The sequence below is a fragment of the Xenopus laevis genome, chromosome 9_10S (assembly GCF_017654675.1).
Source record: "Xenopus laevis strain J_2021 chromosome 9_10S, Xenopus_laevis_v10.1, whole genome shotgun sequence".
Taxonomy (NCBI): domain Eukaryota; kingdom Metazoa; phylum Chordata; class Amphibia; order Anura; family Pipidae; genus Xenopus; species Xenopus laevis.
In genome coordinates, this window is record NC_054388.1 from 73,083,917 (window position 1) to 73,111,081 (window position 27,165).

The 27,165-nt window shown below is 38.6% G+C and overlaps 1 pseudogene; it reads left to right on the plus strand.

Moving 5' to 3' along the window:
- LOC108703032 overlaps window positions 1-25,920 on the plus strand; it is a 93,713-nt pseudogene extending 67,793 nt beyond the window's left edge.
- Window positions 25,921-27,165: the final 1,245 nt, after the last annotated feature.

The following is a 27,165-nucleotide window of genomic DNA, read 5'->3' on the forward strand; positions in this document are numbered from 1 at the left end:
ATATTGGTGTGAGGTGCTCAATGCTAGCCCTGCTGCAGATCTAATTGGCTAACTCCAGCAACTTAAAATGCATTACTTTACAGAATGATTGAAACAAAACAGGGATTGTTTGACCATAGATTGCAATATATTTAAGATGGCCAACTACGTCAGCCAGTCCTACACTCGCATTCATCTGGTTCATTAAGGATTATATTGCTTCTTTATTTTACACAGGGACTAAGTTTTACCTGCAACTTACTTGTTGCTTTCAAGGTTAAAACTCTAAAACTTGGTTGCCCTTTTATTGGCTACCAGTGGGATCAGTAATGTACAGTATATCCCACTTAAAATGGTATATTTCTTTGGTTAAAATTATTAGAAAACTTTTTTTTGTGCGGAACATGAGAAGCTGCAACAGTTTGTAATGGAGATTAACCATGAAACCTGGCTAACCTCAGTGGGATAAGAGCTCCTTATCTGCTTTTAGATTTCATGTTTTGGTGCATTAAAATTGCGTGCACTTGCCTGATTTACCCTGGAACAGGTTTCTAATCCTCAGAATGGAAGGCAGGCCTGTAGTCAGACAGGGGATAAATCTTAGTGCAAGACAGAGACGTAAGGAACTTGTCTACAATAAATCAGCACACCATAAGTGTATTTGGGAGGCAGTGGCAGGGTCTGTGCTAGAACCTTTTCTACATTTAGTGAGCAGGGTGGAATTCTGCAGGGTGCAGAATTAATCCTTATGTTATTCCTCAAGCATTAAGTGCACAAAGGGAGTTAAATAGATTAGCCATACCTATGGTGTCTGCAATGATGTTTTCCAATTCCAGAGGCACAACCATTTATTAAAACATTCATTTTCTATTTTCACTTTAAAGCTCTAGCAAACCTTGAACTAAAAATATCTTATTTTGGCACTATCATTTCAACAGCAAGATAAAAAAAAGTGACATTGGACATTAGTAGCAAGCAAAATCAAAATGGACTAAAACATTTTGTCATTAAACTATATATGTTGTAATTTTTGCATACCAAAGATATTCCTTCCAATATGATGTGCAATTTGACATTTGTTAATGTTTTTATCTTTTTATATGACTGAAATGAATTCTTTTTAACCTTTTGCACCTTGCCCCAGTTTCATAAATGAGCACATGGGTGCATTGGCGCTACATTTTTTTCCGATAGACACTAGTTTTGCAGTGGGAGGCAGAGTGCAAACTTCTGCTCATATGGACCATGTAAATGTTAATTTATAAAAGAATCTTCAGAGTATACTATAAATTATGTTCTCACCATTTTATTTTCAAGGGAGAATAAATTAAAAATACACTGCACTTTTTAGTATAGCATGCCTTTGCTGTAATTGTTTTAATAATTGACATTAAAGGGGAAATATACTCCCATTTATGACACAAGCTCAATCAGTTATATTCACTTTTATAAATGCTATTGAAACTGGCAAAAAAAATTATGGATATATAGATGACGGAGAAGAAACCATCCCCCATCTCCTTCTTTTAGGTTAGTAGAGTCATTCAATTGCTCCATTACCTTGTTCCATGTTAAAGTATTGAATTCTTAGACTTTTGAAGTCCCTCGTCATTCCATGATGAGTGGTGCACCGATTTTCTGGAAAGCAGAGGAACTTCAAGTCCCAGAATCCCATCATTTTAATATGGCACACATGGATACCTATACTAAAGAGAAGATGGATCATCAAATGGGAATGGTCTGTATCAGAGTCCTAGCTGGGGAGGGGTAACTATATTTGACTGGAATATATTTTGAATAAAACTGATTAGAAAACTGGGATTAGATTGTAAATTTTAGGGACCAAATTTCTCCTGTGTCTCCTCACATCTTTGTAACTCTGTAGTTATTTATAGCGATGTTTTTCTTCCCTGTTTGTACTTTACATGTGTTGTAAAAATGAGCAGCACTACATATACAAGTAGAGCATAAGAGCTCAGATACCTAGAATGCATATTCAAACACAAGATGCTGTGTCCATGTGCATTGTCCATTTATTCTAATCAGTTTTATTGTTTGAATACACATTCTAGGTCTCTGAGCTCTTATGCTCTACTTGTATATGTAGTGCTGTTCATTTTTACAAGACATGTAAAGTACAAACAGGGAAGATAAACATCACTATAAATAACTACAGATTTACAAAGACGTGAGGAGACACAGGAAACATTTAGTCCCTAAAGCTTACAATCTATCCCAGTTTTCTAATCAGTTTTATTGAGCATGCTGCATTGAAATACTTCTTTATCTATCCGGCATGCAGCAATGCTGCATGCTTCTCTCTTATATGTTTCTAACATCTCCAAAATGGTCCTGTAAATGTGTATGTACATGTGTTCAACTAATCACAATTTATGTGCACATGGACGCAGTGGGGCTCATTTATCAACACTGGGCAAATTTGTCAATGGGTAGTTACCTATAGCAACCAATCAGTGATAAGCTTTTTGAAACCAGCTGCAAGTAGAACAATGAATGCAGCAATCTGATTGGTTGCCATGGGTTACTGCCCATGGGCAAATTTGCCCAGTGTTGATAAATTAACCCCAGTATCTTGTGTTTGAATATGCATTCTAGGTCCAGAAATGATACCTCTTATCCAGAAACCAAACATATGTATTTATCAAACATATAATTACTAATAAGAACTGAATATGAAGACACCCATAGTCTTAAACCTCTATTTTTCTGATATAGACATAGAGAAAAATGCAAAAATTGTGTTAATTCTGATAATGTTACAGTAATTAAATAAGTACAAAGCCTTAGTATTTGCTATCCACAACCCACGCATAATACAACATGGCATACATTCAAATAACCCTACTTATAATATTCCCCTAGGCATAAAATTTGGTGAGCAGCATAATTTACACATTTATCTCAAACACAAGTTTTCATTCTAGATATGTGTAATGACAGTAAATGATAAATTCCCTGTGCTAATGACATAATGTTAAGATAACTGTTAAAATGTAAATGCAGCTCCATTTATCTCGTTAAATATTTTCCATGATCAGTAAATATTATGACATCCAAGGGTAATTGCCATATAAAGCACTACAAATGGCCGTTAGCCCTTATTTATAGTCACGTCAATAGTGACGTATTTGATGGCGCCACACTCTTTTTCTCTTCACATAGTTTAACAACTTTGTATTTATTTTTTTAACATTTTAAGTTGTATCCCGCAGCAGTACAATCATTCATGATGATGTGGATACTAATAATGTTTTGTATGTCTAAATTTAGCATGAATGCAAAAAGACATTTGTGTTTAAAAGATTTGGAAGTTAAAGGGCCCAGGTTCAGGGACAAGCAACTGCTGAGTATATACAGTGTATATGCTAAACAGAAAAAAATAGACTGTATATAAGCCACAGGACAAGGATTCCATATTTGCAGATCCAATTGGCACAATTGCTGAAGCCATGAGGCCTGCTTATGACCCTTCTATGGAGAATCTGCAGCTGTGGGATTTATACAACCTGCATCCAACACAAGGTGCAAAGTTCAGTGTTGTAGAAACTACAACACCTGCTTGTGGGTCTGAGTGGCATGAATGCTAGAGCGCTAGTGGAAACCTACATACCACCCCCAGACCAACCCTCAGCCATACAGTGCAGCTTAATGCAGTGCAGCTGGGTAATCAGGAGACTTTGTGCTACATTCTTGATTGCAAATACCTGGGCCCACGGGCCATAAGTGTGAAGTGTTGTGTACTTTGTATGTCTATCTTTTTTACTTTGGACCAACTGATCTGTACAGGATCTGTACAGAACAGCTGACTATGCATTATTTTTAGCTTGCAATACATCTGTTGCATTTTAGTGCAGAATGATTAGCAGTTGCATGGATGGATTATGCCTAATATTCTACATAAATTGTAGATGCAACCAACATCTCACCATTACCTGTGTTTATTATTATTGTTGTTTTTATTAGGTGCAAGGCTTCCATCTGACTTGGCCTGTATACATTTTATTACATTCAACCAATAACACATGATCCAGTAGAGGCACAAAATAAATATTAACTTCTTTCTAAAATGTGGCATTTTGTAGTCATGTTTTTTTACATTGGAAATCTCAAACGCTGACAGCCGTAAAACAACAAACATCTCAACACAGGGACTTCCACCGTTCCAGGCAATAGACATTTATTTGTGTCATAAAGGCAGAAGTTCACATTAAGCATAATTAAGGGCAATTTGAAACAATGGCAGGTTTAATCCGTGAGAAAATTTTCAGTTAAATAGAACATCATTAATATTAGAAGTTGTTTATCCCCTTTTTAATCCTTCATGATGGAAGCAGCAAGGAAACTATTATATGCACTGCTCTTGAACCCCTACTGTATTAGAAATCTGTCCTTGTCTCAGAAGGTCTCATGGAACTTTAACAGTATTAGACTCTCCAGTTTGCCCTTAAGGTATATCAATTTTGAATTCATTGTTCACAATGATCGCTTGTTCTAGCAGCTTCTGTGCCTGAATGTCTAGTATGCGATTATAAGGGGAACCCTACAGAAAATTAGATTATAATTCACAAGTATTAGCCCATGATAAAACGGTTGTGGGAGAGGAATGTTGGTACTTGTTCAGCATATGATGTGTTGATAGAAGAGCTGATAAATAATGATTCTGCTTTGTCCTTTGGCTCCGCATTCCCTTGAATAGTAGATGGGCTGCTGTAGGTCAATGAGCCATGTTATGTCAGGCTCTACTCTTAGTAAGAAGATTCCATGGAATGAGGCAAAGGTCCCATATCTCTTCTTTTTCTCTTCAGCCTCCACACTCACATTAGGTCAGGATCTGCCATAAATAAAAGAACACTGTCATGGATTTTGAAAAAGTTGCAATAAGAGATTTATCATTGAAGAAATGGATGTCAGCATCTTAATTACCTCTGTGACCAATATACTAGAATTCCTCACGTTCAGGGAAAGAGGTCCTAAAGGCCCCCCAGGAATCTTAATACACCAGAGAGAGTTTTATTAACATCACCAGAAGTAAAACATCTCCCACCTATGCCTACCATTACTTAAACACTTCTTGTAAAAAGGATTGTGTTCCAGCAGTACCTACCCAGTCATCACTGTATTACTCAGTCAACCTTGACCAAACATAGTTTCCACTACTTTTAAAAGAATCCATTTTACTTGGCCATCTAGATATAAAAACAAATAATTCACAATAAAAAACAAATAATTCATTGAGTTCCACCAAGCCCCCATATTCTGCCATCCACTCAAGCATTACAACACAAAAAAGCCATCCTTTTGTACTAATATGCACATACTTTAAAAGTGCATTCTCTAAACAATCAAAGGCTGGGCCAAAGGGATAATCTAAAAAGGCAGTACAGTTTTCAGCAAACAGGAGCATCAGTGATTAGAATCACTTGGGGTGTCTAACATTTGCCCCCCCCAGTGATTTTTTTCCTTTTTGTCTTAAAACCACTTTGTTCACAGGAATTGCATTGGTACCTACAAATTATGTCATGATTATATCAATGTTCTATAATCACTTTTGCCTTAATTAAAGTTCTTTGTATTTTGCTTTGAAAACTAAAGTTATAGATTTATATTCTTTTTTAATAAAGCTTCCAATAGAAGGATGTTCCAATATGTTATGGCTTTTATTTTCTCATTCTATATGGTAAAATGAGTCAGTTTAGAACTTATTGACTTTTTCCTGTCCTTTGATGCTTTTTCGTGAATCAAATCTGCTTTAGATTTATAAACTTGCAACATCTGCCATAAATGTTTAAATGATTTTTTCAGACTCAAGCTTAAAACCATTCTTGGTTTTGCAGGGCCCCCTTATTCTCAAAAACTGTCCAGCTGGAATGCCTTTGATTAGTTGTTTAGCATGTGAGGAATTTGCTTGCATAACTGGAGTGGAGGGTAAAATTTTTGTTTGGGGAGGATGCCAACAAATGGATCCATGGGAGATATTATAGTAAATAATGTACCCCCTATTGTAAAATCTAAGGATATTAGAAGTTACTAAGGAGACCTTTATAACAGGGACACTAATTAGTAACTGAGATAGCTGGGTAGTAAGGTTTTACTGAACAGTGGTTATTAAAGAATATATCACTCCATTAATGTTTTCAGTATGCTTTCACCCTTGGTGGATTGCCATAAGGGCATCATATGAAGCCCATTGCTTCCTAGGGTCACAGAGGTGTGGAGAGTGGGCAGGATAGAAGCAGAGTTGGAGTGGTTGGGAGCAGGCCTGGGTACATTAAGGCAGTGCAGGGGAGGGTCAGTGCCAAGGGCCCTCATGAAAGTTAATTAACCCCTAACCTTGATATTATGTTAAAGTATGCTGGGAATTGTAGTTCACAACATTTGGGTGAAGTGACACTGTTATGAAAGTGTTACATTTATATATATATATATATATATTTATTTTTTTTTATTTTTTTTTTTGACTTGGCAATCAGTATTAGTTAGTAATGGGGAAAGTCTGATTTGTATTCAAATTGAAGTTCTGCATAGACTGATGTAGGTTCATATGGTTTTTAATCAAATCCACCAGGCTTAGGCTGCATTAATCTTCACTGGAGACCAAAGATCTGTACCGGCATAATATGATTAAAATATCAATCAAATGCCAGTGCTTCAAAGTGTCTATATGCGAACATTTTTGCATTAATTGTATTATCATCAAATGCTTTCCCTAATCATAGCACAGCTTGGCCCCAATCTCAGCTACTTACATAGATTTCAGTCACATTGCATTAAACCCTGTCATTATAGAGATTCCTAAATAAAATGTTCAGTTTCTTTGAAAAAAATAATATTATAAATAAGTGGTTATAATATTACTTTCTTTCTTTAGTGCTTGTCAGTATTTTCCAGCCTTCGTACCATATATTCAATAATCAACCCTAACTTTCAAGCCCTTAAAGTCACATAATTCCTGATTAAAATTATGTCCAGCATCTACAGACAGGAGGGGTTTTTAGCTGTGAGATATACATCATATTAAATGGATAGTATGTCCATTTACATATACAAACCTGTGTTCCACGCAGAGTCATCTGGCTTAAGTTTATAAATGCACTTTATACATGGAAAAACACTTTAAGTCACATTAGTATATGTTTTAGTAAACATGTCTAGCAAATGTGCTGTGAGAAAGATTCAGTACATCTCAGTACACGTTTGGTATGCTTCTCCACAGATTTACAAGCACACTCTTTTCAGTATAACTGTTTATAGTAAGTGGCCTGGCACTATAAAGAACCTCTACTGTATACTACTGTATACCTGGGTCCATCATGTGTGCATTTAGACCCAATGTAACACTCGGAAGTCATGGTGCATAGTGCAAAAACAAGTACTTTGCACTCTGCCTTATGGATCAGCACCCAGAATGCAGCACAAGAATATGCCATTTCTGCATGAATACACAACTGCCTGTATTTGGTGTCCCTATATTTATGTAAATTCACTTTGTATCCCTTTATCTAAACAATAGCAAACAAGCCAACATTTAAATACTCTGTTGATTTAACCAAACTGGACATGTTAAAGCAGGGTGTTGATTGATTGTTATGTTAAATTGTATTATGCTAGCACTGCTGTTGCTGGATTACTGGAGAAATGTTAGTGTATTAGTTCTAACGTCTGATTGGTTGTGTTTCTGTATTTGTACAAATTTGCACCTAGCCACCTACAGCTTTGTAATTGTGCTGTGTTTTGTCAGTCTAACATATTAATTATTCTAAAAAGCAAAAAAGCAATTCACTGCTACATGTTGTTTTTGTGATAGTTTTACTTTGTTTTGAATAAACTTAAATAGGGCATATCTTCCATTTATTTTCCTTTAAACAGATAATTCCTTGGAATGGCATTGTTGTGCTGTGCACATTCCTTCTTAGCATATTCAAATTTACAGTTACAAATAGGAGCTGGCACACTGCTTGTCTTACAACTGGAAAATGAATATCTTTCTAAATGTAGGTCTATATTTTACAGGCATGCAACAGGAACATTTGCTGACTTCCCTGATGAAGATGATGGTGGTTCCAGTGCTATCTTTGCTCAGAAAACTCCAGAGCAGGTATCATGATAATAAAATCATCAGATACGAGGCAAAGCAGGGTACCTGAAAAGTACCCAATGGGCCCCTGACTAGGAACATTTCTTTCAGTCCTATGATATTCTTACCGTAGGCCTAAATAACATTCAGCACTCCCGAATCTCATTATTGACTAAAAAAAGTTCTCAAAAAATTTGCTGCGAAGAAATATAGAAACAAAATCGAGCGTCAACTTAAATCATGCGACTTTTTCAAATTGACGCTTCTAAAACCCGACTTTATCTAGTTGTCATCCAAATTTTATCATATTATCAAGCGGAAACAAGCGAAAACAGCCTAAAATTCTCACGAATCCCGAAGGTAAAAAACATGTTCCAAAGATTAAAGGGACCATCTGCGCACTGACTTTTACGTGATTTAGACAGGTTTTAGCTGGATTTTTTATTCGATTTTTTAGCTGCTTCAAAGCATAATACATTTTTCGACAAGGCAGCGCGACCGTCTTGCACAGGCAGTAGAGGGGTATGTATGTGCTGTCTTCCACGTCAGAGCTCACCAGCCATGCTGCGGCGGGGGCATGAAGGAACGCTGCAGGCCGCAAATGTGTCACTGACTGAGGGAACGTTTGACAGGAGCCGCCCTCTGGAGAAACGATGCAGGCTCTGACCAGGAATCCTTACCCTCTCCTCCAAACAGCGGCTGCGACACAAACCGGACTCTCCTCAGGCCTCTCTTTCCCCCCTCAAAACTTTCCACCAAATGGTTAGGAGCTAAGGTTGTGGCTGGTTCCTAGTGCCGATTAGTTCCCCCGTGATGTTATGGGGACCAGGGTCGGTCTGGGACAAAAGAGACAGGACCCACCAGGTTTTTTCCCGGATTCCCGCCAGCCCAGTCCGACCCTGACCAAGACTTACTGGTATGACAGCCTATGGATATTGTGCTTTTTTTTATTATTATTTCTCCCAAAGTGCATAACCATGCATTTATCAACATTGAACCTCATTTTCCAGTTTTCTGACCAACTTAGTCAAATCACTCTGCAGTGGCAACGTCTTACATGGGCATTATAGTTCTGCACAATTTAGTATCATCAAAAATAGAAACGGTACTTTCAATGCCCACCTCCAGGTCATTAATAAACAAATTGAAAAGCAAGGGATTAAGGACAGATCCCGGTGGTACTCCACAACACTGGTGCAATTAGGAAATGTTCCATTTACCACCCTCTATGTAATCTTTCCTTCAGCCAGTTATCTGTCCAGGTACAGATACTATGTTCCTGATCAATATTCCTTAATTTAACCAGGTGAAATATTAAATTCAATGGGGTAGGATCTGAAAATGATTAGATGCCAGAGAGTTTACCCTGGAAGGAGGAGAATCTCAAACAGACTATTGAGCTTCTAGCTTTGCCACCGCCAATGCTGTTATAAAACAAGATTAATATTGCTTTCTGCTAATGACTCTGTGTTACTGTTTCACACTATCTTGATTTATCGATAACTTCAGCATTGTTGTGGTAAAGTGCTTATTTTATTAAAGCTAGATACGGGTTACCTCTTACTACTGTCTCCCTGTTGCCAAATATGGTGATGTACTGTATGTTCATGAGTACTAAGCACTGCCTGTTTCTTAGGCAGTCAGGGATTTGTCAGTGGTAAAAATCACACCGGGTACATTTAAACTCCTTCCATATTGAGGCTACAGCCAAGGTAACAATATGTTTCAGAGCAATAATGTTCTCCAGCATCCCAGCTGCCACTTGTTATTTAATATGTCTGCTTAATAAAAGATTGAAAGTGAAGCCAACTACATTGTAATGTTTCTAGTTGGACTTCTGTATCCTCTATCCTTTCATTGTGAGTTTATTTCTGTCACCGGATCTCTTGCTATAGGGAAATGGATTCTAATCCCCCTGTGCATTTTACTGACCCACTTCTGCATGTGCTTTGTACTCTGGCTCCTGTCTTTGATCCCAGGAGCGATAATAAATATCAAATGGCTGCACATGACACTATATACTCCTAACCACAAGAGAGAGGCGCCTTGCACTCATTCAAGCCTTCTTACCAGTCAGCTGCCTTATCAGGGGTCTCCACCGAAATCCTAGTTCATTTATTACTATAAGCTTTTATTCAGAAGGCAAATTATTTGCACATTTTGACATCTTTATTCATCAGTAAAATATTACAGATGTTAGGTATTTTCTGCCCAGACCAATAAAAGAGCTTTTCCAAAATACTCCACTCAGCTTATACTTACCAACAGTTCTATTGAGAATCTCACTTGCATTATTGATTAGAATAATACAGAAATGTTGAATTTCTGTGCAAGTTATATTCAACTGAACAAGCTAAAATCATTGTCTACATACATTGTCCAAATAACTGAGCCAGCATAGATACTGTTATCTACCCTATGACATACTCATTCAAGAGCTTGTGCTTCTAATCTGCCTTATTTCCATACCCCTCTCAGGGGTCTCAGACTTGCATAGGATTTATTTGCTAGTTAGGGTTATTCTGAGAAGCTTTCATTATTAACATGTAGCACACCCGTGGGTAGGCCTGAGATGTGTGGAAATAGTATGACCCTAAGGCTATGGGCAACTCCCTGCAACTCCCAATAGTATGTAGTGGCCCCTTTAAAGGGGAAGGAAACCTATTCGGCGCAAACCCCCCACCCCCCACCCGTTTGTTGCCCACCCTCCCTCCTCCCCCCTGGCCTACCCGTCCCGCTGGGCAAATGCCCCTAACTTGTTACTTACCCTTCTGCGCAGGTCCAGTCCAGGGAGTTCACAGGCGACATCTTCTTCCACGCGATCTTCATCCTGCTTTGAACGGCGCATGCGCAGTAGGATCATTTCGCCAGTACGATCTACTGCGCCAAAACGCCGTTCACAGCAGGAAGAAGATCGCGTGGAAGAAGATGTCGTCTGTGAACTCCCTGGACTGGACCTGCGCAGAAGGGTAAGTAACAAGTTAGGGGCATTTGCCCAGCGGGACGGGTAGGCCAGGGGGGAGGAGGGAGGGTGGGCAACAAACGGGTGGGGGGTTTGCGCCAACTAGGTTTCCTTCCCCTTTAAGCACCTTGTCTTCAGGTGGATCCTGGGTGTCTCCTGGTGCACATATCAAGCAGGCTGAAAGTAAAAGCAGTCCAGTTAATTGCTTCAAACAAATACCGTAACTTCTATATTGGACAATGGCAGATGATATGGCTTACAGCAGTCAGGCAATATAACTCTCCAAATACAGTCACACTTTCTGATATTGTCAGTAGAACAGGGGGGTAGTGCACCCTGTCTTGATGATTTTCCCCAGCACTAGGGATGCCATGGGGTATCTTGCTCCCTGGCACTTTCCTGCTCCTGAGCTCACCCACTCGTGTCCCTGTTTAGCTGCTCGATCACCGCAAGGGTGCTAACCCCAACTACAATCCTTGTTGGATCCAAAACGTTACTTACTAAAATAATCTACCACTAGCTTCTGCTCCTAGAGTGACTGTTACACAAACTTCACAATCACTAAATAAACTTTACCTATCCAGGATCTATCACCACTCAGACCCTCTCCTGTACCCACCACCCTGCAAGGTGAGATCCAGGAAGAGAGAGCGCATAGCATGTGTGTTCTCCCTTTTAAACTTTTAAACACTGTAACCTACTGGGCAAAACCTTGAACTACAATGGACCCAGGAAAAGGGACATAGCTGTCTGGGTCAATCAAAGGACCACTTAGCTGTCCAAATACAAAGGAAACTGTCTGAGTTAAACCATACCTAAACCTCAGGGTCTCTACATACAGGAAAAGGTTAATAGACCTTTTTCGTGAAAGCAGATACACGTACTATCTCCTTCCTCAAGAATCCACTGAATTGGGTAATACCCTCAACTCAGATTAGACAGTAGCTAGTATATTATCATGTCACTTACAGGAGGCTATTCTGGCAGTTAAAATAGTTTTTTTATAGCCTTTTCTGGGTAAGAATGCCCAGTGTGTTGAACTGCAGCAACCTTCCTTTGCATTACATGGATGATGGCTAATTTGAAACTTACCGTAGATATTAAAATGAACTTATCATAGTAAAATTGTTTCCCTCACTGGAAGTGCGGACTAATAGAGTTGGCTTGGACCACAATATTAGGATTCTAAAGGGGAAATGTAATTAAAGGAACAGGAACACCAAAAAATGAAGCATTTCAAAGGAATGACAATATAATGTAGTGTTGCCTGAACTGGTAAAACTAGTGTTTTGATTCAGAAGGACTACCATAGTTTATATAAACAAGCTGCTGTGTAGCCATGGGGGCAGCCATTCAAGCACAGGATACACAGTAGATAACAGATAAGTTCTAAAGGATTCCGTTGTATACTACAGAGCTTATCTGTTATCTGCTGTGTATCCTGTGCTTTTCTCCTTTTTCAGCTTTAAATGGCTGCCCTCATGGCTACACAGCAGCTTGTTTATATAAACTATAGTAGTCTTTCTGAAGCAAACACGCTAGTTTTACAAGTGCAGGTCAACACTTTAATTTACTGGTGTTACTGTTCCATTAAAACCACAATGCTTAAAATTGGATTTTGGGAATATTTAGTAATTTACATTTGTTTGCAAACTTAGCAAGGAAGTCATTGAGGTCTCAAATCAGGCAAAAAAAGACACAAACAATGAAAACCTTGATTGCTAACATTTGCAAACTTGTTTGCAAAGTTTTTTACGCTAACAAAACATTACTCTGATGTTCTTCTGCGTAGTAAAGATGTGAGAAATGTTTCTATTTTTTTTTACATTTTAAAGGTTTACTTATCACTTAAAATAGTATTGTTTCCCCCAACCAGAGTGTGTATTCAGCACCTCCAGTGAAGGAATCAATTTTGCTATGGCAGTAGGTGTTAGGTACAGGGCTCCCTTGCATGGCAGTGTTCAGCACCTTGTGTCTGATGTAAAAATAGCATTCAAAAATGGCCATGGCTGACTGCTAACAGGCAAAAGTACTTTACTGCATGGCAAAATCATATCCTGATTTTATTAAATGAGTCATTAAATGTGGTGAGTGCAAAATAGCCTGTGGAGCTGATTTGTGAAAATTTAAACTGGAAAATCCTTAAGTATTCCAAGCAGTTTGAATTTTAACAAACCCCTCCAGATCATCCAGGAAATTAACAGTGCAATAAAATGTACACAGTGCATGTAAATGGGGGAAAATTGTGATTTGGAAAAGCTGCTCTTGAGCAAAAGACGCATGTTAAATCTCAAGGAATCTGTTTTTATTTTCAACCAAGCCTTTGCTGATCCTTAATATGTTTACTGTATGTAAGTGAATGTGCATGTACAATATAATAAATACATATACGTATAAAGTATGGTAATTGCTGGTACAATATTGTCTTTTTCTAGGTTTGCGGCAGAACTTGCTGCCAAGGAGGAAGCCAAGGAGAAGAAAAAAAAGGAGAAGAAAAAAAAGGAGAAAGGCAAGAAAGAGAAGGAAAAGAAGAGCGGAAAGAAAGAAAAAGATAAATCTAAAGGGAATAAAGGGAAAGAAGAGGTGAGGATGAAACAAATGTTCAGTATCATTTCTATTATTCATGCACTTTGTTTTCATTGCAAATGTACACTAAAGTATTTCAGTTTTGTACCTCCCATACATGCAGTTTGTCTTTACGCTGCTCTACACCTTTTGCTTTATAATCAAGTTGCACAAGGGCAGCAAGGCACAAAATGTGCACTTTTAAAGCGGACCTGTCACCCACACATAAAAAAATGAAAGTACTTTTCCAATGAAACATAAAACCGAAATTCTTTTTTTCATTAAAACATCCATACCTATAATGGAGTTTAAATATCTGAGTTGTCAATCATTTATTGCCTGCCCTGTCTCTATGCCTGAGGCGATCCTCACAGTTCCCCTCTTTCCTCACACTCTTTAATTGTGTAGGGAAATGCACATGGACATTAGGGGGCAGATTTATTTATTTTTGCAGCCTTCCTGACATTCAAGTTTTTAAAATTCGAATCAAATTCAATTTGGCTTTTCGGGTAGATTTCATTCATCCGAGTTTAAAAAAATTTAATTTTTTTTAATAAATTTCAATTGGTTATATATATATATATACTGTAAGTAAAGTTTATTTTGCTCAACTAACATAATAGAAAGAATATGGAATTATTTCTTGGGGTGACAGGTCCTCTTTAACACAATGGGGCTGATTTGCCTATAGCAACCAAAAAGAACTTTGCGTCCAATCTCTCACTAGCAGTAGGCTGATCGAAATTATTGATTGGTTGCCATGGGCAGCTACAATTTAGTGTGTATCTTCATAAGCAAGCCCTTCTGGGTATTATCAATAATTCCTGTCCTGCTCACATCTGTCATACAGTTAAACCTGGTGTTACAGTAGAATAGTGAGTTGTACCGTTGCACTGCCACAACAAAACCAGAGATATAACTGGCACTGCCGCAATCCTCATACAGGTATACCGGTATATCGTATACCGCTATATCATGTTTTGACCTAAATCTGGTGTTCTTGTAGTCTGGAAACATCATACAGTTCCTGTGAGGTATACACTGAAGTGACTGAAGGAACCACCAAAGAAAATAATGTACAACTACACATTTTAAAGGGGACCTGATTTTACATCCTTACATTTACTTCCATTATAAGTATATATATACTGTATATACTTGCATATATTATAACTAAAACACATTCCAACCTCTTGTCAATCCTTAGCTCCATCTCTACTCCTTCCCTTTGTCAAGCACATGCATCCTGGAATTGTGCATTGATGTGTTGTTACCAGCTCAAAGAAATATTATGTTCATATCCCTGGCTTGCTGCACTTCTAAATTCAGCTGCTCCCATCTAATCCTTACTGGTCTAATGCACTTAAGAAAATTAAATCAAACATCTGTGGGTTATGAGACTGATCAAACTTCTGCCTGTTACATTAAGCCCTAATGTTTATTTTACAAATTTATGAACCATATTTAAAGGGATACTGTTGCGAGAAAACACGTTTTTTTTTTTTTTCAAACAAATCCGTTTTGTAGTGCTGCTACAGCAAAATTCTGCACTGAAATGGATTTTTTTGAAAGAACACATATATTTTTATAATTCATATTTAATTTGACATTTGGCATGGGTTAGACATGATGTCCATTTCCCAGGTGCCGCCAATTTACTGTCACTCTTTACTGCTATGCTGCAAGTTAGTGTGATAATGCCCCCCCCTCCCTTTCCCCCCATCAGCAGCCTATCAACCAGAAAGCAGCTCCTTGACACCTCTGCTGAAAGCTTTGTTTGCTTTGCTAGAAGTTGCTAAAACCCTGCTTTTTGCTTTTACTTGAGGTATTTTATTATTTGGGGGATAACCTTTGTAATTTAGCTCCAACTTGTAACAACAGGGAACACAATACACTGGCCTAGCAATATAATAGTCCTAGAATAGACCCTCACATGTGTATTTAAAACTCCAGTCAGACCATAAAGACTATATAAAACATCCCTGCATCTGGAGATAGTGTATTGGGGAGAGAATTAAAAACATAGTGGTGAGTAGGATGAAAGCTGTTTCTGATCATTAGGTGTGGTTAAGTGTTTCTCAGACTTCACAACTGGAGATTATGCGGTTAATTCCAATATCAGACAACCATGTTCTTGTTAAAGAACATTTATGGATATTGATCTATGCCTTATACAATGAAACTGTGCAGGAGCTACACCTTTTAAGATGTTTTCTTGGAAGGGTGTAAGATCTAGCAAATACTGTAGCTGAGATGGAACAGAATGTATGTTTGCCTCTTCTGCTCAATGACACAGACAAGCTGCAGAGAGAGAGAACACTGGCTCACAGGAGGTAAGAGGAAATAGGTCAAAACAGAATGGGTGGGCCCTGTAGGTCAGAGAGAAAAAATGTGGTAATATTTTGATGGTAATCCCCAAAAGTATGCATTTAATCAACATGTAACTGTAGATCTCACACCACACACCCCACCCCTGTTTCCAGGCCCCAGAATAAACAGAATATTGGCTCCATATATTTCTCTCAAAGGATGTGGATTATTAATTATTATTATTAGGACTGTTTTGCCATTAACATTTTCCTGCAAATTAAAATGGACTATCCAACACAGAACTAAAATCTAGCATGTACATGATTTAGCCTTTGGATGTCTGGTTACTCACGTTGTTGTGGTTCGGCAATACAACTACTTGTATCATGCTGCCTTGTCTAGCTACTTCATATCACTTACACTTGGAACACTGCTTCTTCTCTGGCTGCTGTCTTAGGATAACCTATATCGTTCTTTGCATCTTACTTGCATCACTGGCACATTTAGGTTATGTGTTTCCATGGCTGGTGGAATAACATTTGTTACCACCCATGCCAATAGCCATTGACTTGTCTGACAGTAAAATGCACACCAGTATTTTTTTTCCCAAATCCACCTGTACAATGATCGGTGGTTGCAGGTGGCACGGGTAATGACAAGCTGAGAGAAAACCTGGTGTATCAGTAGCATCTCTCAATATTACTTTTTATGGATGTAGATAAGAAAGCAGTAAGAAATTCTATATTTACACTAGCACGTCTAGATTTTTTTATTTCAGTTTATTATTTATAAGACACTCTGCACATTTATTTTTCATTTATTTGTTTTTTTTCTTTAAGTTTGTTTTAATACTTTGTAGGCAGATGGTGTTTTGCTGCTTTTGTATCTTTTTCCTTTAATCTTTGGCTTAATCTTTGAAAACCAAATAAAAAGAGATTTAAAACAAACACCTTGTATATATAAATGTTCATCCTACGCTAATACTTCTGATATCTGACATCTTGTTGAATTGTGTTTTATCTGCTTACATTCCTGTTTCTTTTACACATATAATCTTGTACTTTATGAAGAATTTATAACTTGTACTTTTCTGGCACGCAGCTTCATCCATCTCTGACATTCCCTCAGCCCACTGCCTTCCTGGTTGTTCCCTAAAATCTTGCTCCTATCTACCTTCTGTAGTTGCACTTGATCCATCTGCTTATTTGGCTCTCAACCACTGCCTGAACCTCCCTAATATTTGTTGATATTTCCTCATCTGATCTTGTTATTTTTGTTATTTTTCTATTAAACACCAGCATCAATAGACAAATTTCCTTAAAGGAAAACTATACCCCCAAAATGAACACTTAAGCAACAGATAGTTCATATTATATTAAGTGGCATATTAAAGAATCTTACCAAACTGGAATATATATTTAAGTAAATATTGCCCTTTTACATCTCTTGCCTTGAGCCACCATTTCGTGATGGTCTGTGTGCTGCCTCAGAGATCACCTGACCAGAAATACTACAACACTAACTGTAACAGGAAGAAGTGTGGAAGCAAAAGACACAACTCTGTCTGTTAATTGGCTCATGTGACCTAACATGTATGGTTTGTTGGTATGTTTGTGAGTACAGTGAATCCTACGATCCCAGGGGGTGGCCCTTATTTTTTAAAATGGCAATTTTCTATTTATGATTACCCAATAGCACATACTACTAGGAAAGTATATTATTATAAAAATGGTTTATTTACATGAAGCAGGATTTTACATAGGAGCTATTTTATGCAATATATTTTTATAGAGACCTACATTGTTTGGGGGGTATAGTTTTCCTTTAACATTAGCAAAATAGAGAGGACTTCAGATTAAAATATCCATATTTTCCAAATTTTGTGCTGTTACAAAACACTCATGTTTCCCTTGACCAACTCATAGTCAAAAAACAATAAATGTTTCCTAACTAATATAATAGAGAAAACATATGTTCAGCACATTCCCTATTCATTGAACTCATGTTGAACACATTGGGGGGGGGTAAACTGCCCCCTTTGACTTCACTCTGAGCTGGCTCTTCTTGCTTCTCTACCCAATCATGTCTTGTATGCTTTCACTTGATCTTCATAATTAGCCTGTTCCTTTCCCGTTTCAAACCTCTCTCACATTAGCTTGCTGCAGCTTAATTGGGAGAAGATATATTTGCCTTCTAGCCCCCAGTGTTCTTGTATTTATATCTAAAAACATATGCAATCCAGTGTTTGTTATGGCCATTTCCACTGTTTATGCCTCATTAGGATGCTAATTTGGCCTCTTAAAATGTTCTTACTTTGCTTGAGCACACGAAATCTGCTCAAGGGTTATTACCCGTGTTTAATGTCAAGCCAAACAGGTTACAACGTTTCGGGGCGTACCCCTTCGTCAGACTTGACGAAGGGGTACGCCCCCGAAACGTTGTAACCTGTTTGGCTTGACATTAAACACGGGTAATAACCCTTGAGCAGATTTCGTGTGCTGGATTAATTTTATTTACGTACCAGTTGTTGGAGGTGCCGACCTCCTATGTTCCATGCACCGTGAACGTTAAAAGAGGGACCAGGTGTGCATCTGCATTTCGTTTGGCTTACTTTGCTTGACTCATTAGTGTTTATAGCAATTATGGGTATCATTAGATATAAGCTTTTTGTGTTGAAGACCCTTTTGAGGTCTGTTATTTCTTCTGGACCCCAGCCTCCACCACCACCATAATCATAACAAGGTTTATATGACAGGCATTAGTGTACAGTTTTATAATAGAATCAAGCACAGCAAATCAACATTTGCACTTTTGATCAGGCTGAGCCCCTCATCTAATGGATCAACAACACAGGTTGCACACACATTGCACATTGATTTAAATAATCCAGGTCTGGAATCCTATTCCTTGTTCACAGTTGACATAGCTCTTGGGTTAATACTGCCTGCACAGGCATTTAGGCTGTCAGACTGCAACTGTCTAGTATCAGGGTAGACAATTAAAGGTTCCAAAATAGCTGTTCGCAGTTGTAACTGATGGTAAAAGGAGTGTTTATATATATTTTTATAGGAGACTGATTTGATTAGCCTGCACAAATTGTCAATGTTGTGGGTTTATATGGGAAAAAGTGAAGCATATATGGGAAAGCCATGTGAAGCCATTTCCAAATTTTTGGCCTTTTTCTTACTCCTACTGCAGCAGCAGCTTACAATATGTTCTCTCTAAAACTGTTTTTTTTTTGTGTTTTTTTTTGGTGGAAGAAGAGGGATGGAAAATGAGCGCTAGTGGTTTTCTTCCTGACATTACATCAGCAAACCAAACATATCAAGGTAATTTGTGAAAAGTCCAATTATGGGTAAAAAAGATTTTTAAAACAGTGGGTGCCCTTCCAATTATTAGTTTGACAGGAACTTTCTGAGCCCTGGTCATTTATTGGATTTCAGCTTGTGTGCCGTCTGACCCAATCTTGTGCCTATTTCACAGACTGTGTATTCTTGCTGCCTACCCTGACCCTGTGCCTGCACCTGTGTTTACTGTCTTCTCTGCAGTTGTGGTTCCATTTTTTTTGTTATTAAACCTTTTGTTAAAACAGACAGATGTGTGTCTAGTTTGGTAGTAGTTATACAGCATATTGGTTCCTCACAACCAGTTTAATGAAGCCATTCTGACACAGTGAAAGATAGTAATTTTCTGGGATAGTAATGCAATGCAGAATTGTGGGTTTTGGAGGATGCTAACTTTCTCCAATCTATGGGGCCTATTTACAAAGTGAACTGCCTCAAAACTGGAATACATTCAATATGGCTGAATTCATTGCCAACGGTAATTTCTCAAATTGCCTTAATTTTTAGAGCAGTGGTAGTTGCTATGTTTCCAGGGATAGCAATGTACATCCATCTACATTTGGTTTCAATCTCTGTCTTTTGTTACCTGCTCTTCAGATTGATGCATTGTGCCTTTCCGTCCCCATTTCCACTCTTGTTCCATCTCTGCCTCCATATAACAAGCACATTTCTCATACAGCTGTTTGGCAGAATCGGGAAGAAGCATGGAACCTTCACCAGTCCCATGATCCAGAGCTCATCAGAGAAGAAAAGAGGAAGGAAGTAGAAGGGGAAGTTAGAGTACAGGTGCCCATAATCACTTTTGCATCTTTTTTTCTTACCGTAATTTGTGTACTTTCATACATATTTGTATATGTGCCTGTGAGTGTCACTTATATTTAGCTGCATATGATTTAGAATAAACTTTGATGAAGTTAATTTATCATTATCATATGTGGATGATATTTGTTGGGATCAATGAACTTCTTCCTTCTGCAGGTTGATGAACTGATGAGACAGGAGCTGCTGAACTTCAAACTAGCAGTGGACAGAGAGAAGAGCAAAAAGAAAAAAAGAAAAAAAGGGGGAAAGGTGAGTCCAAAGCACTGAGATGTTTGCATTGCTTGCCAGGCAACTATATGCTCAAAAATACCTTGCATTAGGTATATTATCTTGAAGTCAAAGCAAGTTTTGTTGTATTGTTTAAATTGATTCATTAATTGGATTCTCAGACTGTCCCCATTTCTAGGGTATTGGGTACGGAATTAACCTACTAGTGACCTGCTTCTGTCCCAACTTTGTAAATTTGTTGAGGGAAGCGACTGAACTAGGAGAAGGTTTATCCAATGGTATTTAGGGTAGGTTGGATGCTGGAATGCTTTCAGGTTTGTCTGAAACCCGTCAAAGCAGTTTAATGAAGAAAGAAAGCTTAAAATTCCATCAATTGCATTTTCATGGCAGTACCAGTAGCTGTCACTGACATTACTGACAGGCCCTCATGACCCCCCAAAGCCCGTAAGCAATGTCTAACAGTTCAATGTATTTGTGTGCTGTTACATTCACACCTGCTTAATAGCAAACACAGCAAATATGGACAAAAGTCCCACCCAATGCTTGCAAATATTTCTGTAGTGTTACAAAAACAGCAGATCAGTCCTATAATTGTGCATGAATGGTGGTGACTGACATCTGCTATACTATTTTAAATGGAATTATAAAATTATTCACCTTTTCATCCCTACACTTGTTATCCACTCACTTACGAAGCAGCTGAATTTTAATCTATCTTCTATGACATATTTACCTTGTTTCTTTGACAATCCTATGTATGTTAGTCCATGCTAGATATGACTAAAATCAATATCTTTTCTGGTGTTAGAAAAAAAAGAAAGGGAAAAAAAAGTGGAAAAAGAAAGAAAAAAGATCTTACTCCCAACAGGTGAGATTATTTTTGCAGTGTAATGCAGAAAAGCCTGGGCTTGGAGCAGTGGCAGCAGGGGGCTTAGGCTAGGTGACTGCCCAGCTGGTTCCCTTCTCTTCTGCAGGAAGGACAAGTTTTGGCACAAAATGCATTTTGGCACTAAAAATACACTACATCTGCCTGTAACTGAGTGGAGACAATGCTTCCTAGTGCAGGCAGAGCAGGAGCAGACGAGCAGTGGGGGAGCCGATTCTCAGCACAGGCCGAGATCCGCAATCATGTGGCCCTAGGCTTAAACTAAATGGCATGTAGAATAAGTTTTGTTAAAATATTTGTTCAGGAGCTATCAGCAAAGTCTTCTGCTCAATTCCCTTTAAGGCTCAAGTCATATTGAGCATCAGCATCAGTTTAGAAATGCAAAATGCAACTGCTTTTGGGCCACACAGGCCCTATTACCTCAATTATTGTCCTATAAATTCTTGACTAAAGTACTTATACAGTAATATTTCCCTATATCTGTAATCTTTTTCTAAGCTAATGGGATTGATTTACCCATGCAAGTTACAGTGTGCCAAAGAATAGAAGGACAGACTGCAAGTGCATCACAGACCTGGCCATTAACATCTCAAACACACTGTATGAGAGGCCAGAGAAAAAATTACATCATATATATATAATAATTTCAGCACTACAAAGACACAAGGACATTCTTACATGGTATGATGACCATAGATAGATTAAAAAAGCAACCAACTATATTCCTCAACAATATGGCTTGCCTTTGCTGGAAAGGTTAAATTGCATTCGTTTCTTGAGACATAAAGGAAACGTGACATTTAACTTAAATGCAGTCGTTTGTTGTTATTTCACATGGTTTACCAGTCAATGAGAAGCAAAACTATTTATTTATTTGCAGGACTATCGATTCTCTTTATGAAGAACTCATCACAGAAGGTCTCCTTATCAAGCCAAAGTCTGTGCAGCTGTCAGATTATCTTGGTACGGTGCAGTGGAGCTGCCCCCATGTTTCACGATTAACATAATTCTTATCTTTCTGATTAATATGGTATGTGTTTCTATCGTACAGGTGAATCCAGCTATCTTGGCACCACTCTTCGACAAGCAGACATTGAACCAATGCCATCACTTAGTGATGTGAAACAGCTGCTGGTCCTTTATGGAATTCTTCCACTTGGTGAGAGCAGAACTGAATGGTTATTTGTCATTGGTAAAGGGGACAACAGGATCCTATACTGCCTCTGGCATCTCATGCGGAGCATATTTTAACAATATCCTAACAGCAGGCTGCCTGTATAAACAACTAATAAAACTGATGTAGCTATGATGCTGAGCAGACACAGTGAAATGGTCCCGGTCTGTGAATCTCAATGAGAAATTCTAAGAACCAACGCTCTGGACTGCCACTTTTACCTACCTCCCGCTTTTGTTTAATTTAGTTGTTGATCTTGTGCATGTTGTCATTTCTGTATGGAGTGAAATCAAGCATTCTACTCTGCTTAAACCTGAAGCAGCCCTAAAAGGTTGGCGGCACACAGGGAGATTAGTCGCTAAGCAATAAATCTTTGCTCCTGCAGACAACTAATCTCCCTGAAATGCCTTCCCACCGGCAAGAATGTGAATCGCCTAGGGTATGGCATTCACGTTGCTTCGTTTTCAGAAATTACCGAAGTTTCCTTGCAAGGCAACTTTGTGCGATATCGGAAAACAAAAGGACATGCATGCCATCCAACCTGCTATTCACATTCTTGCCAGTGGGAAGGCATTTCAAGGGAATTGCCCACAGCAGCAAAGATTTATCGATTGGCCGTGTGCCACCAGCTTAGGTTGGAGAAGGCATTTGTCAAATGATCACTCATGAAGTTAGAAAGCAACTTGGCCATCATCCCATCTGCCACCACAACTACATACCATCTTCTTAGGTATTTAGAACCACAGGCTGGAAAATTGTTTGCCCTTTTCAAGCAACCCAAACATCTCTGAGCTTAGTGCCTGTGTTTCCTATATCCTTAGTGATATAGTAAGAACAGAGACATCTATATGTTTCTCAGAACCTAAATGAGAAATAGATCTAGGGATTCACACTGTAGACTATTATCTGACTAAATATTTGAGAGGCTGCAGGATTCTTCTACATTTGAATTTGACTAATAATTGTGTAATGGGATTGCATGTTTTCTTTAAAAAAAACTATAGCTCGAACAGTGCAGTTCTCTATAAAAATACAACACATAAACACTTAAAATAGCCCATATGTAAATATGTATAACAATACTTCATATAAATAAACCATGTTCATAAAAATATACTTTTCTAGTAATATCTATCATCGGATAATCTTAAAGTGGAACTATAGCGAAAATCACATTTAATATGCACTTCAGCATAGAGAAATAAGATTTCTAAATATAATCGTTAATAAATTAAGCACCGTTTCTGAAATAATCAACTTTATCTTTCCTATCCCTCTCGCAGCATTTGTTTCTCTTCATTCTGTCTTCATGCAGGAGTCAGATTTTTCTTGCCAGTTAGATCCAATATATCTTATAGGGGGGCTCCTTTTGCCTAGAAGATGTATTAGAGCTCAATCTATTAAAATGAACAGACATCATGTCTCACTACATGCAGGATTTGTGCAAAAGGCAGTTATTTTGTTAGATTTTGTTTGTACTGGAATCAGTTATTTGAGTGAGCTCTAATATATTTGCTAGGAAAGGAAGCCCCCCTATAAGATATATTGGATCATTCATCTGACACCCAACTGCTGCATAAAGACAGAATGAAGAGAAACAGATGCTGAGAGAGGGATTGTGAATATAAACTTGATTATTTCTCAAATGATGCAGAATATTTAATTGATTGTATAGAAAGTTTCTTATTTCCATTTGATGAGGCTTATATTACATTTTCATTTTCGCGATAGTTCCACTGGTATAACACATGTGGGGATGGCTGTATAAAGCAGGTCACGTCTAGGCTGGATATTATCTTTTATCAGGGAGCAAGTCTTAGCCTTGTTTCTCAGGGTGTTTGACAGCTGTGAGAGAAGTGAACAGATCAGGATAATGAGAGGCAGATGTGAGTGTCTGATGTCAGCCAGTGCAGATAATAAACACAAGAGATGTGAAGTGTGTCAGCACTTTATCATATCACATTTTCAGGCCGAGGTGCTGTCTTGTCCATTAAAGTTCAAAGAGTAAAATCAATGATTATTAATGGTGATGAGGCAAAGGTAAATGAGTTGTGAAGTGCTTGCTCTTTAATTTATCCTGGTAGCCCAACTACTGGAGAGACACATGAATGACAAAAAATAGTCCACTGTGTTTCTACAACAGAGAGAGACCCTCATTGTTATTAGGGCCAGCAACTGCTTATCAAAGTAGTCCTGGGTAGTTGCACATACTGTTTTACTTGAAAAATGTCACAGAATGTGGCTTCTTAAGTTAAATGCAAAAAAGGTCACCTAAATTGCTGTAAATTTGCTCCAGGGGAGGAAGGCTGCATCTTCTCTACTGTCACACAAGAAATCCAGTCATCAAAATGTTGCTTTGGAACCTGTGATATTGCAAAAGACACCATAGCATGAAGTTATTATTAGTTTGAAAGGGAACTAATCACAATGAGCATGCAACTACACCTGCCCATTGCTAACAGAGAGAAGCAAGTTTTTGCATTGGAGAAAAAATTAAAAAGCTAAGATAGAAGTGAGACATTAAAATATGGGTTAATCACTGAATTGCTGTGGGGACAATGGGCAAGTATTAGATGGAATGTTTTATTGATCATGAGCCAACACTACAGAGGGGCCACATATTACAAGCTAGAATGCTCACTTTTCAAGCTTTCCTATAACATCAGGGATTTATCTGCCTGCTTGCCCTCAAATATTGAGAATCAGGTTGTGCTGAATGTGCTGAATGCATAGAAACAGAACATAGATATGATCCACCATAGGATTAAGTAGGACTAAATACTTAGGATTTTGTTTCATCCCCTCCTTGTTGCTTCTTGTTGCGCAGGCTGTGAGTCGGTGCATGAGAAGGCTCCTTCAGCGAAGACACTACTTCTGGCAGGACCATCTGGTGTAGGGAAGCAGATGATTGTGAATGCCATCTGCAATGAGACTGGAGCAAATCTGTTTAACCTGTCAGCCGCAAACATTGCAGGCAAATACCCAGGCAGGAGTGGCCTGCAAATGTTGCTACACATGGTCCTAAAGGTATGCCTATAGGGATTAACCACTTATCCTTTGTGTAACACTGCAATGAAATACAATTACAAGGGAATGAGAGTTACATGAAAATAGCAAAGTAGGCAGGTGCATGTTTCTTTGTAATTCAATCTCTGTTGTTGTTGTTGCTGACTGAGGATCTGGCCTCAAGAACAGTATCTCCACAATAAACACAAAACACTGGGGATGCGCTGGAGAATCATTTTTTAAATTTCCCATGAGCCAATCACCATTGCTCTAGTCCAGATGATAAAAATTTGCACAAATAAGGGAGAGGGGGACAGGGGCGACGAAAGGCAGTTGGCCTAGGGGCGCCCACTATGTAAATCCGGCCCTGCCTGTTTTGCATCCTGCACTGGCATCAGCTCTTGTGGCCATAGGGCTTGTGGTGAACCTGCGTTTCTCTATGAATACAGCACTGTATTCATGGAGCTGGGAGGCACATAAGCATCATCCCTTCCCATAACTTGCATATCATTCATGTTTTCAATCTAATGTAAGATGCTGAGTGGAATATCTGAGATGCAAGTGCTTTTTGAATGAGCACAAAGGTGCTTGATTCACCACCCTTATTGCTCTATCACTTGCACCTAAGGTCTTCCTAAATAATCCATACATCACTGGACAAACTGATGAAATGTACTGCAGTTTCATTATTTCAAGTATGTGGGATTTTTAGCAAAGCTATTAATGTGGTCTCGTGCAACTAAGTTAGCAGAGCCCCCCCCCCCCAATTATTATCCCTATGGTCATCTGCCGCCCCCCCCAAATTATTCCAAAACCCCACTGATATTTTAAAGCAATGTTATACTTATCATGCTAGGGTTTGCACAGTACAAGGCAGCTTATTAATCAAGAATAGAGATGTCGCGAACTGTTCGCGCTCGCCGGAAGTTCGCGAACGTCGCGCGACGTTCGCCATTTTGGGTTCGCCATTGTTGGCGCTTTTTTTTGCCCTCTCACCCCAGACCAGCAGGTACATGGCAGCCAATCAGGAAGCTCTCCCCTGGACCACTCCCCTTCCCTATAAAAACCGAAGCCCTGCAGCGTTTTTTCACTCTGCCTGTGTGTGCTGAAGAGATAGTGTAGGGAGAGAGCTGCTGCCTGTTAGTGATTTCAGGGACAGTTGAAAGTTTGCTGGCTAGTAATCGTTTTGATACTGCTCTGTTATTGGAAGAACAGAAGTCTGCAGGGGTTTGAGGGACATTTAAGCTTAGGTAGCTTTGCTGGCTAGTAATCTACCTTGTCAACGACGTTGACCTTGTAGGCATTGTTTGCCCAGTTTTTTTGGCCGCAGCCACTGAAGCACAGAGGCCAGAAAAAATATGCCATATAAATGCTGAAAATAGTCATTTTTTGCCATACGTTGACTCAACGTATATGGCAAAAAATTACTATTTTCAGCATTTATATGGCATATTTTTTCTGGCAACTGTGCTTCAGTGGCTGCGACCAAAAAAACTGGGCAAACAATGCCTACAAGGTCAACGTATGGCAAAAAATGACTATTTTCAGCATTTATATGGCATATTTTTTCTGGCAACTGTGCTTCAGTGGCTGCAACCAAAAAAACTGGGCAAACAATGTCTACAAGGTCAACGTATGGCGAAAAATTACTATTTTCAGCATTTATATGGCATATTTTTTATGGCAACTGTGCTTCAGTGGCTGCGTCCAAAAAAACTGGGCAAACAATGCCTACAAGGTCAACGTATGGCAGTTGTTTAAAGAGAACAGTAGATTACTAGCCAGCAAAGCTAC